This window comes from Anguilla rostrata, chromosome 15, assembly GCF_018555375.3.
Source record: "Anguilla rostrata isolate EN2019 chromosome 15, ASM1855537v3, whole genome shotgun sequence".
In the NCBI taxonomy this organism is placed as follows: Eukaryota; Metazoa; Chordata; class Actinopteri; order Anguilliformes; family Anguillidae; genus Anguilla; species Anguilla rostrata.
Window position 1 is genome coordinate 32119876 of NC_057947.1, and position 13001 is coordinate 32132876.

Below are 13001 nucleotides of genomic sequence, written 5' to 3' on the forward strand. Positions count from 1 at the left end.
GCCGTACCGACGCCTGTGCTCTGTTCTGCTGGTGAGAGCTCAGAGAGGGCTGTCCACCGTTCAGTGGTCACTACCCGATTTGCCTGGGGTCTGTCTTGCCGACATCTGGCTCCAGTGCAGAGTTGGGCCAAAGTTAGCCAACTCTGCTCGTTACATTTTTATAATTTTTTATTTTTTGGGTGTAACTTTGACACACTTTGATCACCTCCCTCATATGGGCACTTTCTGTTCCGGCATCTCCCAATTTACAAATTAAATACCAGCACAATAATAACGCTAATTTATGTTAATAATGGTGCATAAATACTGTACAATCTCTTCATATGTACGGCCTCTGGAAAGATAATGTTTACCTGGTTATGGCGCACACGAGTCTAAGCTCTTTGCACTTAACCCACACTCCTGCTGTGTAAATATTCTGGCAGCTGTCTGACTGCGCGATGCAGCAATGCAGGAAATCACATGCATCATCTGGCTGTGGCGATGCAGCAACGCAGGAAATCGCATGCATCATCTGGCTGTGGTGATGCACCAACGCAGGAAATCGCATGCATCATCTGACTGCGTGAAGCAGCAACGCAGGAAATCGCATGCATCATCTGACTGCGTGAAGCAGCAACGCAGGAAATCGCATGCATCATCTGGCTGTGGCGATGCAGCAATGCAGGAAATCGCATGCATCATCTGGCTGTGGTGATGCAGCAACGCAGGAAATCGCATGCATCATCTGTCTGCGTGAAGCACCAACGCAGGAAATCGCATGCATCATCTGACTGCGTGAAGCAGCAACGCAGGAAATCGCATGCATCATCTGACTGCGTGAAGCAGCAACGCAGGAAATCGCATGCATCATCTGTCTGCGTGAAGCACCAACGCAGGAAATCGCATGCATCATCTGACTGCGTGAAGCAGCAACGCCGGAAATCACATGCATCATCTGTCTGCGTGAAGCACCAATGCAGGAAATCGCATGCATCTCGCTGCGCTCACTGACCCAGCGTAGGACAGGCCGTGACACAGGAAGCAGGAAGTGGCTCGGGAGCGCCTCATTTGACAGGATTTATAGCGGCGGACCAATCGGGTCCGAGTCCGGCGGACACCCAGCCGCGTGTGTTACCGGCGAACGCTCCCGGCCATCCCTGTCCTGGCTGGGAACGGGGGGTAGCCCGCAGAGCGAGTATCCCAACGCAATAAATCTGCCCCGTTTAGAGAAGCCTTCCTGGGCCAGAGAGCCGCCGCCGCCGCCGCCTCTGGAATAAATCTGCATTCTCATTTAGCCGAGACTCTTATCCAGGGTGTAAAAAATGCACACAAACAAAAACTCACTGCAAAGAGCGGCGCGCGAGGCCAAGTTATCAGCGTCCGACGGTACGAGTCGCTGCATAAACCTACAGCGTGGCTTTCGGTTGCCAGCGAAGGTGCACGAGGGAGTTTGGGGAGCGAAGGGCAGGTTTGCTAAGGATGGGCCTAAACTGGCAATGGATTACATCACATTACGGGCATTTGGCAGACGCTCTTATCCAGAGCGGCGTACGACAAAGTGTATAAACCAAAAACCAGGAAACGAGTGTGTTGAAAACCCTAGAGGGAAGTACAGTTCCAAGTGCAGGGAACGACCGCGTAGGATTACATCCCTGCACCTTTTCCCATTAACCAGGGTACGTACTCACAGTGTGCGGTGCTGTGTGAATTAATCCGGCCGCAACCCCTTCGTTTGAACGACGTTTCGAGCGTTTGTTAGAAACCCCCCGATTTAACACGACGCCCGAGGTGCCAAGTCCTAAAATCTGAGGAGGAATTAACGGCGCTGTTGGCGGGTTTCATCCTTCATTCCCGCCATCTGAGCTTCGCGAGCGAGGCGCTGCTCTTGGAAGATTAAGCTTGAAGCTGAACTGAGGAGGAAACGGCTGGTTCGGAAAGCTGAGGTGGTGGGGGGGAAAAAAAATAAAAATAAAAGCGTGTTCTACTGATTCTCCTGTTCCTGCTGCTTTGATCGTTGGTTCATTTTAATCTGAAGGACTAAGTTATAGAATGAGAAGCCCGTTTAAACCAAAAAGGAAAAAAAGAAAAGAGGCTGCTGTGTTATGTAAAGGAATGTAAAGAATTCAAATGATTGCAACTGGTGAAATTTGACATCACAAACATCTTAGATTTCTGAAGAGCTTCTATTCCAGGTGCAGTCGTACCTGCTGAGGTTCTACAGTACAGAGCGGTTTCCTCAGGCATCAAAAAAAAATGTGTGTTAAGAAAACCTTCCTCTCGCCGTCGTACCCTAAGACATTGACAATTTCTCTTCCTGACATCAGTGATTGAGAATGGGACCCCAAGCCAAACTCCAGGAGATTCCAAAAGATGAAACTGCAACAGCAGGTGTAATCGCATCAATGGAGTTTATTCACCAATTTACACACCGGGTGGGGCGGTGGGGAGGATGGGGGGGGGGTGGGGGGAGGGGGTCAGTTCAAGGGCAGGCGGAGAGAGCTCTGAGGCAGCTCTTCCAACAGGCACCATATGTCCCATCTCTCACCCGTGCCCATCCAAGGCAAAATTCTCCTGTAGTCAATCCGTCTGCATATTCATTATCGCATCCTAAATTCCCTCGTGCCCCCTCCCAGACCCGCGGGGACCTCCACTGGTCCACTTCAGACTCAAGACCAGGAAAAAAAATTCCTCCTTAAAGGGGGGGAGGACTGGAGGGGCTGGGGGGGTAAACCTCACCTGTCATATGGCCGACCCCCTTCAGTTGACATTTCATCATTAATGAAGCTAAGTATAACGTACAGGAGTGCAGACTACATGGGCACACCTGTTGGCCTGGCAGAGTAAGTGTATGTAGGATCACAATAAGTGAAGAAGTTTACTGTACTGTGAAATATGCTTCATTTTCCGAATCCAGCAGTTTTAACAGCCGACACCCTTGTTTAATGTCCAGCACTCCTCAAACACCTCCAGTTCCTGCTCTGTGTCTTATCCACAGGCTATGCTGGCTGTTTTGAAGCTTACTATGGATGAGAATGACCAGATGGTGAATTAGATATCTGACGATATATGTAAAAGGCATGTGGAATCGTATGTAGCAATCCTACTATGTGCAGTGTGCCGGTTGTAGGGAGTGTACTGTACCTCTACCGCTCATGCAAGGCACCATTTAATATACGAGATATGTTTATACCACCCTTCTACAAATGGTGATTTAAGGATGATCAGTCTTATTAAGGAAATATACTGACTATAAATTGGCAATTTCAATTTAAGTAAATTGTTATTAAAATTAGACATTAATAGTTAATTGTTACAAAATCATAACACTATATTCAGTGGATACCAAATTAATATAAATGATTCAGCAAAGAGATTAAGGCATTTGGGGACTTCCTTTGATTAGCAATGGCTGACTTAATTCAACACAAGTAATATTAACACAGACATCCTTGGAAAGTATAATAAAGTTTACTGAATAGATAGTACCGAAAAGGGCAAAGCGAAATTCGCTACTATAATGCACAACAAAGTGTGAGTGCTGGATGGACGTGTGCGTGCGTGCGTGTGCGAGTGTGTGTGCATGCATGCATGTGTGCAAGCATGTGAGGAGTGTTGTACGTTCACCTGCGTGTGGGTTGGTGGACAGTAGCACAGTTAGGAATGATGTCGAAGGTGCAGTCGATTCGTAAGGCATGCGTTGTACCCTGAGCAAGGTACTAACAAACTTAGTAATCCAGCTGTTAAGGAACAAGGTAATGATTTTGTAAATGTGAAGCGCGGATAAGAGCGTCTGTGACTGTAAGACATGATGTATGTGAGGAGTTATGCGTCACTGCGTGTGGGCTGTAGTGGTAGTCCATGTGCTGTTCAAGGAACAAAACTAAATGGGGAGGGAGATCTGAATTAGGTGAGCTAGTGATTAAACAATGGTGCTTGAAGATAATCGTATGGTTTTCAGTTTCCATTTGTCAAGATCAGCATGCGGTTTTATGACCGGTAAGTATTTAAGATCACATGCGCCATCTTTTCCATTTGTGATGCATATTAAAATTAACACAGCATGGTGGCTGGCTCAGAGCCAACCAAAAGAAAATGGTAACTGGCATGTGAATGTTGAACTGGGATGTGAATGTTGAACTGGGATGTGAATGTTGAGCTGGATGTGAATGTTGAACTGACATGTGAATGTTGAACTGGGATGTGAATGTTGAACTGCATGTGAATGTTGAACTGGGATGTGAATGTTGAACTGGGATGTGAATGCTGTATTGCATGTGAATGTTGAGCCGGATGTGATTGTTGAACTTGGATGTGAATGTTGAACTGCATGTGAATGTTGAACTGGGATGTGAATGTTGAACTGACATGTGAATGTTGAACTGCATGTGAATGTTGAACTGGGATGTGAATGTTGAGCTGGATGTGAATGTTGAGCTGGATGTGAATGTTGAACTGGGATGTGAATGTTGAACTGGGAATGTTGAGCCGGATGTGATTGTTGAACTGGGATGTGAGTGTTGAACTGGGATGTGAATGTTGAACTGGGATTTGAATGTTGAACTGCATGTGAATGTTGAACTGGGATGTGAATGTTGAATTGGGATGTGAATGCTGTATTGCATGTGAATGCTGAGCCGGATGTGAACGTTGCTGCACAGATGTTGGTGCAGCTGTGTGGTGAACCGTTAGCCGTAGCGCTCGAGCGCGTCCCAGCCGTCCCGGCAGCGCGTGCGCAAGGCCGGCGGTACCTCTGATTTAAAACGGGGAGGCCGTTTGACAAACGAGAGGCGAGCGATTTTGAGTAATACCCGCAGGTGCCGAAAAAAACGGATCCCCTTTCGTTGCGGAATCCGTGCTAAACCAGAAGGAGCAGCTCGCGCAGCGGCCCATCACCGAAACCACTTCCTTGTTATTGAGCCTTTTACCTTCTCCCGAGACAGATGGTAAACCGGCAGATGTTTCTGGAACGGTTAGTGGGGAGAGGGAGCGGGGAGGGAGAGACGCGCGGAAACAGTCTCTTCAGATCGGTGCTGAGGACGCACTGCACACGGATAATGCCCTTTGTCAATTCATCATATGACCGACTTTGGCATTTTTAATACGGCGTGACCGTCGTTTTAAGATTTGGCCATTATCTTAATGAAGGCTCCACGTCTGTGCCTTGCATGCTTGTTGTAGAGCCGAGAGTGAGATTAGAAAACGAAGGCCTTGAAGTTAAAAGCAAGAGCAATTTCTCAAAATACTTCTGCTTCTCAGATACATAATGAATTCTGATTGGTGGGGTAATGCGGCATTGCGCCGTCTCCCCAGCTGTTTCTCATTTTAATTTTGTTGATTGTGTTCGCATTTCAACTGCATCTATTTAAAAACTGCAGTTCTGAGAAGGGAGGAGGGCAGCGAGAGAGAGAGAATGAGAGAGAGAGAGAGAGAGAGAGAGAGAGAGAGAGAGAGAGAGAGAGCAGAGAATCCAAACATGAGTTATAATAAATTCAGAGCTTGAGAACTTTAGGAGTGCGGGGGTGGAATTCTTTTTTAAAAAAATTTTATTATTTTATTTTGCCTATCTTCTCCTTACCTTATGAGTGCCCATAATTCTCTGCAGAAAACAGCATCTAAATACCGTGCATTTCTGCTCTTTCTCCATTTCCTGAGAGAGGGAAGGAAAGTATAAGCTGCTACACGAGTCGGCCAGAAACCGTTTGATGGGGTCCTGCACCGCGCCGACCCTGAAGCACCCTTCTCCTTCACTTCCGCTGCTCGGATCCAGAAACGGGGCCTGTGGTCTTCGCTTATTTCGTTTTATTCAAGTGAATCAGAAGCTGATTGGTTTTAAGGATGATTGGTTTGCAGAAGCTGGACCCCCCCCACCCCCACCCCCCATCCCTCCATGTTGAAAGATTGCTGGTATACGAGAGAGGAGCGGTTATACGGGAGGATTGGGGGGGGGGTAAGGAGGACTATGGAGTACGGGAGGATAAGGAGAACCATAGCTATTCCTGCACTTCATGTCAACTTCGGCTCTTAATGATTTAACGTGTGATCCGCCATTTTGTGATTTGATGATAAACTCAGGAGCGACAGCTGAAGACTGTTGTTGTTGTGTCCCTGCATGAAACATTTTATTTTGCTGTAATCTGAGAGAACTTGCATTGGTTTATCCAGCAGATCCTCGCCTCAGTCAGGGTTATTGGTGGAAATGTACACTGGCCCTTCACGAATCACAGAAACCCAGCCCATTGGGGTCCTTTTGAACTCTGATGTTTCATAACTTGAAGGGTTTGAAGTGAAATGCACCAGCTTTAATCTGAATTTGACCCCCGTCAGAAACATTCGGAAAACATTCACAATCAATTAACGCAGCACAGCGCAGCAACACGCTGCATAGCTTCAGTTCCCTGTTTGTGTGTCACATTTCATTTTAGTATCGAACATTAATATTTAATTCCCTCGCTTCAAAGACAAAAAGCCTCATCACCAACACAAAGCATATGTTCCATGTACAGTAAACGAAAAAAACACAACAGCCTTTAACTCCTAATGGATTTAATAACCCCTGTTGGCACTCGTCAAAAAAATTTGGAGCTCGTTTCTGTCTGTCTTTCTGAGGCTCAGCGTGTGCTCGCTGCAGAAGGCAAGGCGCGCACCTTCCCCTGTAGCACAGAGAGAGAGAGCTAGAGTGGAGTCTTGTGGCTCCGGAGGCCTTGCTCCACCGTGAAACGCTGTGCAATCCTCCAGCGACCGTCGATCCCGCAGCCAGAGCGCAGCCGCCTGCCCGTTTACCCAAATAACTCTGAGGAGAGCCGCTGTGTTCGCCGAAGTAGCGGCGAAGGGTGTTTCCAAGGAGATTAAAAAATCCGCTCCGGCCCGGAGCTTCCCCCACCATCTCACGCAGCTCTTCTGCTCTGCTCTGATCTTTACGGAATTTTCACATCTTTCGAGCTCTCATTTGAACCATTTTAAACGACAGGACAGTGGAGCTGTGTACCAATACTGTCTATTTAAATACATATGCCTGTTTTACAATGTCATTTCTGTCATGGTTATTAAACCTAACACACACATCCACACTTCAAACACCCCCCCCCCCCCACACACACACATACCTCTCACTCAGAAACCACTCACAGACATACCTCTCACCCCCCCACCACACACACACACATACCTCTCACCACCCCCCCACCTTGCACACACACACACACACACATGCATACACACACATGCACATGCACATGCGCACGCACACACACGCACAGACACACACACACACACTAAATCCATGCGCTAGCCTGCAGTATTAGTAAATGCATTTCACTCATTGTGTCTGTGTGTGTGTCCCGCGCGTTTCCCAAACCCTTCTGAACCTGCCCCGCATCCCCTTTAACCCAGATAACGGGCGAATGCTGTAACCCCACTCTCAAACGAAGCCGTCCCACGCCGCCCCCCAAATCAATGCACCGATTGTCAGCAGCGCATTCGTCCGCAGAGTCACGTTTCTCCTGGGGAGTTTGTGAATGTAACGGGCTGCAGAAAGAGCAGCTTTCTCCTTTTTTGGGAGGAGGTGGAGGGGGGGGGGGCTTTATTCTCCTCTGAGTCCCTTTCATCAAAATTCGGGGCACACGGATTGGGTCGCAGAAACCGCACCCCCCTCCTTGACAGGGTCGGCTCTGCTTTTGGTATGTCCTGAGAAACAGGCCTTTCTGGTCAGAATTGGAGGCTCGCTGTTCAAACTGTGGTTAGAATTAGAGGTTGACTGTTCATATTGTGGTCAGAATTAGAGGCTCCCTGTTCACACTGTGGTCACAATTAGAGGCTGGCTGTTCACACTATGGTCAGAATTAGAGGCTGGCTGTTCACACTGGTTAGATTTAGAGGCTGGCTGTTCACACTGGTTAGATTTAGAGGCTGGCTGTTCACACTGGTTAGAATTAGAGGCTAGGTGTTCACACTGGTCAGAATTAGAGGCTGTCTGTTCACACTGGTTAGAATTAGAGGCTGGCTGTTCAGTGTGATCAGAATTAGAGGCTCCCTGTTCACACTGTGGTTAGAATTAGAGGCTGGCTGTTCACACTGGTTAGAATTAGAGGCTGGCTGTTCAGTGTGATCACAATTAGAGGCTGGCTGTTCACACTGGTTAGAATTAGAGGCTGGCTGTTCACACTGGTTAGAATTAGAGGCTAGGTGTTCACACTGGTTAGAATTATAGGCTGGCTGTTCAGTGTGATCAGAATTAGAGGCTGGCTGTTCACACTGGTTAGAATTAGAGGCTAGGTGTTCACACTGGTTAGAATTATAGGCTGGCTGTTCAGTGTGATCAGAATTAGAGGCTCCCTGTTCACACTGTGGTTAGAATTAGAGGCTGCCTGTTCACACTGGTTAGAATTAGAGGATGACATTTAGGATTCCCAAGAATATGAAATAGAACTGCAACAATTTTGGTTGAAATAATTATTTGTGTGTGTGTGGGCGGGGGGGGGGGGGGAGAGAGACTCTGTTCTGACTGTTCTGTGTTATTTGATTATTTTATAATATAAATAAGCTGCATTCCAAAACATCATTCAGTGTCCTGCAGCCCTGGGACATGGTCCTTGGGTCAGTGTTAACTCACTCTTAAGTCTGGTGAAACTGATTTTAAAAATCTGCACTTCCTTATTCATTTACTCATGCTTAACCTGTATCTAAGTTAGTAAAAGACCATGTTTTACTCACTATTCAGTCTTTACCCAAGGAACAAGCTTGGCGTGGAATCATAGAGCCAATAAAATGCATTGGAGATTAGTTCAAGAGCCAATTTGTGAAAAAGAAGTCACAATTTCCAACCAATTTATAAAATTAATCAAAACTCAATTCATGAATTAAAAAGTTATGATGGAACGTATTTCGAACTTCAAACATTAGAACATTAAACTTAAAAACAGAGAATTTTTATTTTTATTCATAAATTGCATTTTAATTAATTTATTCTTGAGTTTACTGAAGAGAAATGGAACTGAGCCCAGCCCTGGTTACCAGCTTTATGAACATGATAAATGGGATCTTACTGCCCCAGTTGGCCTGTCCAAAGGATACTGGGGTTTGAGCTTGTCGGCTGGACCGAGAGCCAAGACTGTTCACCCCTGGCCCTGGAGACGCTTCCAACAGCAACCTGGTTTCTGCAGGTGTTCTGTTCAGGTGACCCTTCTGGTCTCTGTTAGAGTCGAGCAGGGAGGAGGCCGTCTTTGTCTTAAAGCATAACTGCGTACACTATGGCGGAGGGGGTAGAGAGGTGTGTCATGTGACTGGGACCCAGGTTTCTGGTCCTACGGAGACCACGGCTGAGCGAGCAGTGACGGTCCTCTTCATCCCATTGGTCCGATACGTGATAACGGGAAGCGTTCTCCATTGTACTCCTTGGTCCTGGACAATCTCACATTCTCCTCCGTGAGTGATTTATTCAGCAGCGCAGTACGCTTTGGCATTTTTGGGATTTGTACCTGCAGCCACGGGGTCAGGTGTGCCGCTCCAGTGCAATTCCACCTGGTCCTGGCGAGTCCAGGTGCTCTCGGCGCTGGGAAATAGGCCCCTCCCACCCCAGCTCCCAGGAGACGGGACGTGCACAAAGAGACCGAAGAGGGAAAAACAGTTTGATGGCTGCAGGCTTCGAAACAGCTGCATCTCCCTGATATGCAAATAGCTGCAGCAGAGGATTATGGGGAGGGCAGGCAGTTTTCTAAATGATCTTGGTCTTCTCCTTCAACCAGTAACTTTACTCTGTGTTGCAAGGGGTCTTGCTTCCCCTGACCTTCTCCTGTGCTTTGGAGTAGCCACAGGACTGCAGTGGCTGGTTTCTCTATAAAGTGTAGAATATTTTACTGAGTTCACTTAGCACCACAACCACCATTACAATATAGAAAACCTTTTCTGAACCCCGGGGAGATGCTCTGTAATTGTTATATTGGAAAAGACTCAGTAAGGTTATTGGCCCCGGACTGAAAAGGATCACGGAATCGTTTCTACTTTTTCCATTGGGCGGCGGTAAGGGTACTTTTAGGCTCGCTCTGCGTTGGCGACCGGGCTCCTCGTTTGAAGCCGCATTCTCGTGAAGGGGAGGATGGAGGCGGCGTCAGGGGAACCGCGCGCGTAGCATTCAGCCTTCGCAGGTGCCTTTATGGTCCAGATTCGGAACGACAACGTCTGTTTCTCTGCGTTTTGAAATTAGGTATTGTATAGTATAGCCTAGCTGTCTGCTTTATTTTGATTTTATTTTTTTACCCCTCTCCGCTCAGCACACACAATGCTGGGTTTAAAACGCTTGTTGAAAAGCTGGCGACATTGTCTGCGGACTTTAGGACCACGGAGACAAATGTATAAGCAGCGAGGTTTGTGAGCATTCACACAGCACCAGTAAGGAGGAAAACCCCATCGGATCGGGTATTGCTGGATACTTGTGAAATATACATAGATATACAGTCCTCTCTGCTGCGCGCCGAACCGAAGACTGCACATTTACATTGGGGATGGTCGGTAACGCATAGCACGTCTAGAGCGTCCATAATCAACAGTCATCGTCATAAAACAACCGGACTTCTTTGGTTTCTAATATTGTCCTTCAGTTTCTCTCCATCTTTTCCTCTTTGATAATCTTTTAATTGATATTCTGTTTTCCCCACCCGTGGATCGCGTTTATCGAAAGGAAGCCGCACCACCAGGCAGAAAATATGCTTGTTTCTATTGGATTAAACCACCGTTTGGACAACTTGGCAATTGCGTGAATGGGATATTCGACTGAAATATCATTTTTCACCTGCACACGCAAGACGGGGGGAAACGTGCTATTTTTGCTGATCCGGCTTTGTGATGGTCATAGATTTTTTTATTGACTGACGGAATCGGACCATTTCGATAGCTGGTTTGCAGGTAAGATCATTTCTTTCGGTGGAATGTCGCAGCTCCCCCCCCTCCCCCAGCCCCCCCGGCCGCCGTTTGATAAAGTTGGCGGTCCTTAATTAAATGGGTAGGCTACTTCGGTGATTGCAGTGACGCATTGATCCTCTGGATGTAGCCTCCATTGGCGGAATGTATGAAGTTGCTGCAGTTATGTAAAAGCTCACTGTAAATCAGCAGGGTCGTATTTTACTGTTTACCGATTTAAATAACCGGGCCAGATGAATCGCTGGTGGAGCATTGTGCCCGTCTGAAATGCCTTTCAAGTTCATCACTTGGCAGCAGTTTGTGTGGCGGAAGGAATCGTGAGCCGTCGTCCTTTCTATAGGTTACACCCAAGACCAGAACCGCGGTGGAATTATGATAATGTAAATTTGACATTTTTGTTTAACACGACTTTAGTCCAAACATTATCATGAGTCATAAAATGGCTGATTTTAAATGGTACAATTCAGGAGTTGATAACACACTGCAGTAGCCTCATGATTGTTACATTATGGTTCCACCGTCGGTCCGGTGGATTACAATCGTATATTTCGATAAAGTATTTATAAATCGGGTCATTCTCGGTTATGGTCTGAGTATGATTCATCCATGCCGTCAGATGGGAATACTGCACGATATTTGTTGAATTGTGTAAAACTGTTTCCCGACGAACAATGCAAGTGTAACTTATATTCGCCGTAGAAGATGTCTGCTGGGTTCTAGAACGAAATAATAATGAAATGGACATACACGTGTAACCAAATGGTAGACACAATGAATTCTTTGATTTAATATTGTGGAGATGCCTCGCCGTGTGTGTGTGTTCGTGTGTGCGTGTGTGTGTGTGAGAGAGAGAGACCGAGAGAGAGAGTATTAAAAAAAAAAAACAGAACAAAAAAGACGTTTACATCTATATCATTGTTGCGGGTGGCGTTATGTGTATACGACTTAGACAACTATGACTGGTGCTGGATTCTTATGCGTTCTCGCCAAATGGCGCAGATGCTACGATTTGCAAAGGGGGGATTTAATATTAATTGTATTACTGATCGCACAAGGGACGTCATTGTGGACTGCGAAGTTCCCCATAGAGCCGAAAAGATTGGCGCATGCTGCCTCGAGCTATAGATGGTGGACTATATCCGAAATCGCTGGTAGCCAGTTTTCTGTGAAGCGATGCCGTATCGATCCGGGGTTCAAGCTTGTGCTCAAGCTGTTGCGGTTTATTCTATTACAAGTGTACAGGTGGCTTTTTACCCGCGTGATTGACGTCGAAATGAGTAAGCTGCTAACGAATTGCAGTCAAATTAAGTCCTCCATGAGGGGAATTAAAGGTGCATAGGCATCTGGCAATGGTGAATGGGAAAAGGTTATAGTGAAATATGCTCGCGGTATTAATGAAGATCCTACCAGTGCTGCTTTTCTATTAAATGAAAACGACCCCCCACCGTCTCTTCATTCCACTTCTGAACCACTCGTCCGTATATCCACGGTATGCACTTTACCATTCAAGTTATTTTGTGTAGCCCTACCCTCGTGCAGTAGCCTAAGCCTGTCTAATATAGAGAGGAGGAACTCGTTAGGATAAATGTCTGTGTCCTGTGGGGGATATCGAAGATTTAATCTGTAATAAACAAGTTATCGATTAGAAATGTAAAAATGTAATGGCCCTACTTTATTGGATGTATCATGTAATTCCATTAAGACAAAGCTATATAATGCAGGAGAACCGACGGGAAACCACGTAGCCTATAGCGGCTTGGGCACAAATCAATGCTGACAAGGTGCTGCCATCGGCCACTTGGAGGTCAGCCGCTGTACATCCCGCTTAGGCGTTTTAGATGTTAGGCTACCGCGCGCCTGGTTAATCCACGCTCCTTTTGGTAATGGTGCCAATCAGGAGCGAACTATCTTGCCATTTTTTTGTAAGGTTTGAATTCAGCCATGAATACTGTTCGTTAATTTGTTTTAACGAATGATTGTATTATTATTATTGTACTGACTGTGTGGAAAATGTTCATTTGGGTGTCGGTGTTTGAACGGTGATTTAGTAAATACCTCTACTCTGTCCAGTGTGTAGGCTGTATTCATTGGATTTTAATGAGAATTTT

The 13001-nt window shown here is 46.4% G+C and overlaps 1 protein-coding gene across 4 annotated transcripts in view; it reads left to right on the top strand.

Moving 5' to 3' along the window:
• Positions 1-13001, top strand: part of LOC135240921 (interleukin-1 receptor accessory protein-like 1) — a 532714-nt gene that overhangs the window by 205957 nt on the left and 313756 nt on the right. The window contains exon 1 of one of the 4 annotated variants that reach the window (XM_064310973.1): positions 10064-10878. The exons of the other annotated variants lie outside the window; for them this stretch is intronic. The gene's annotated coding sequence lies outside the window, so the exon portion shown is untranslated. Of the gene's footprint in view, positions 1-10063; positions 10879-13001 lie in introns of those variants that run through there. 4 annotated transcript variants of the gene reach the window in all.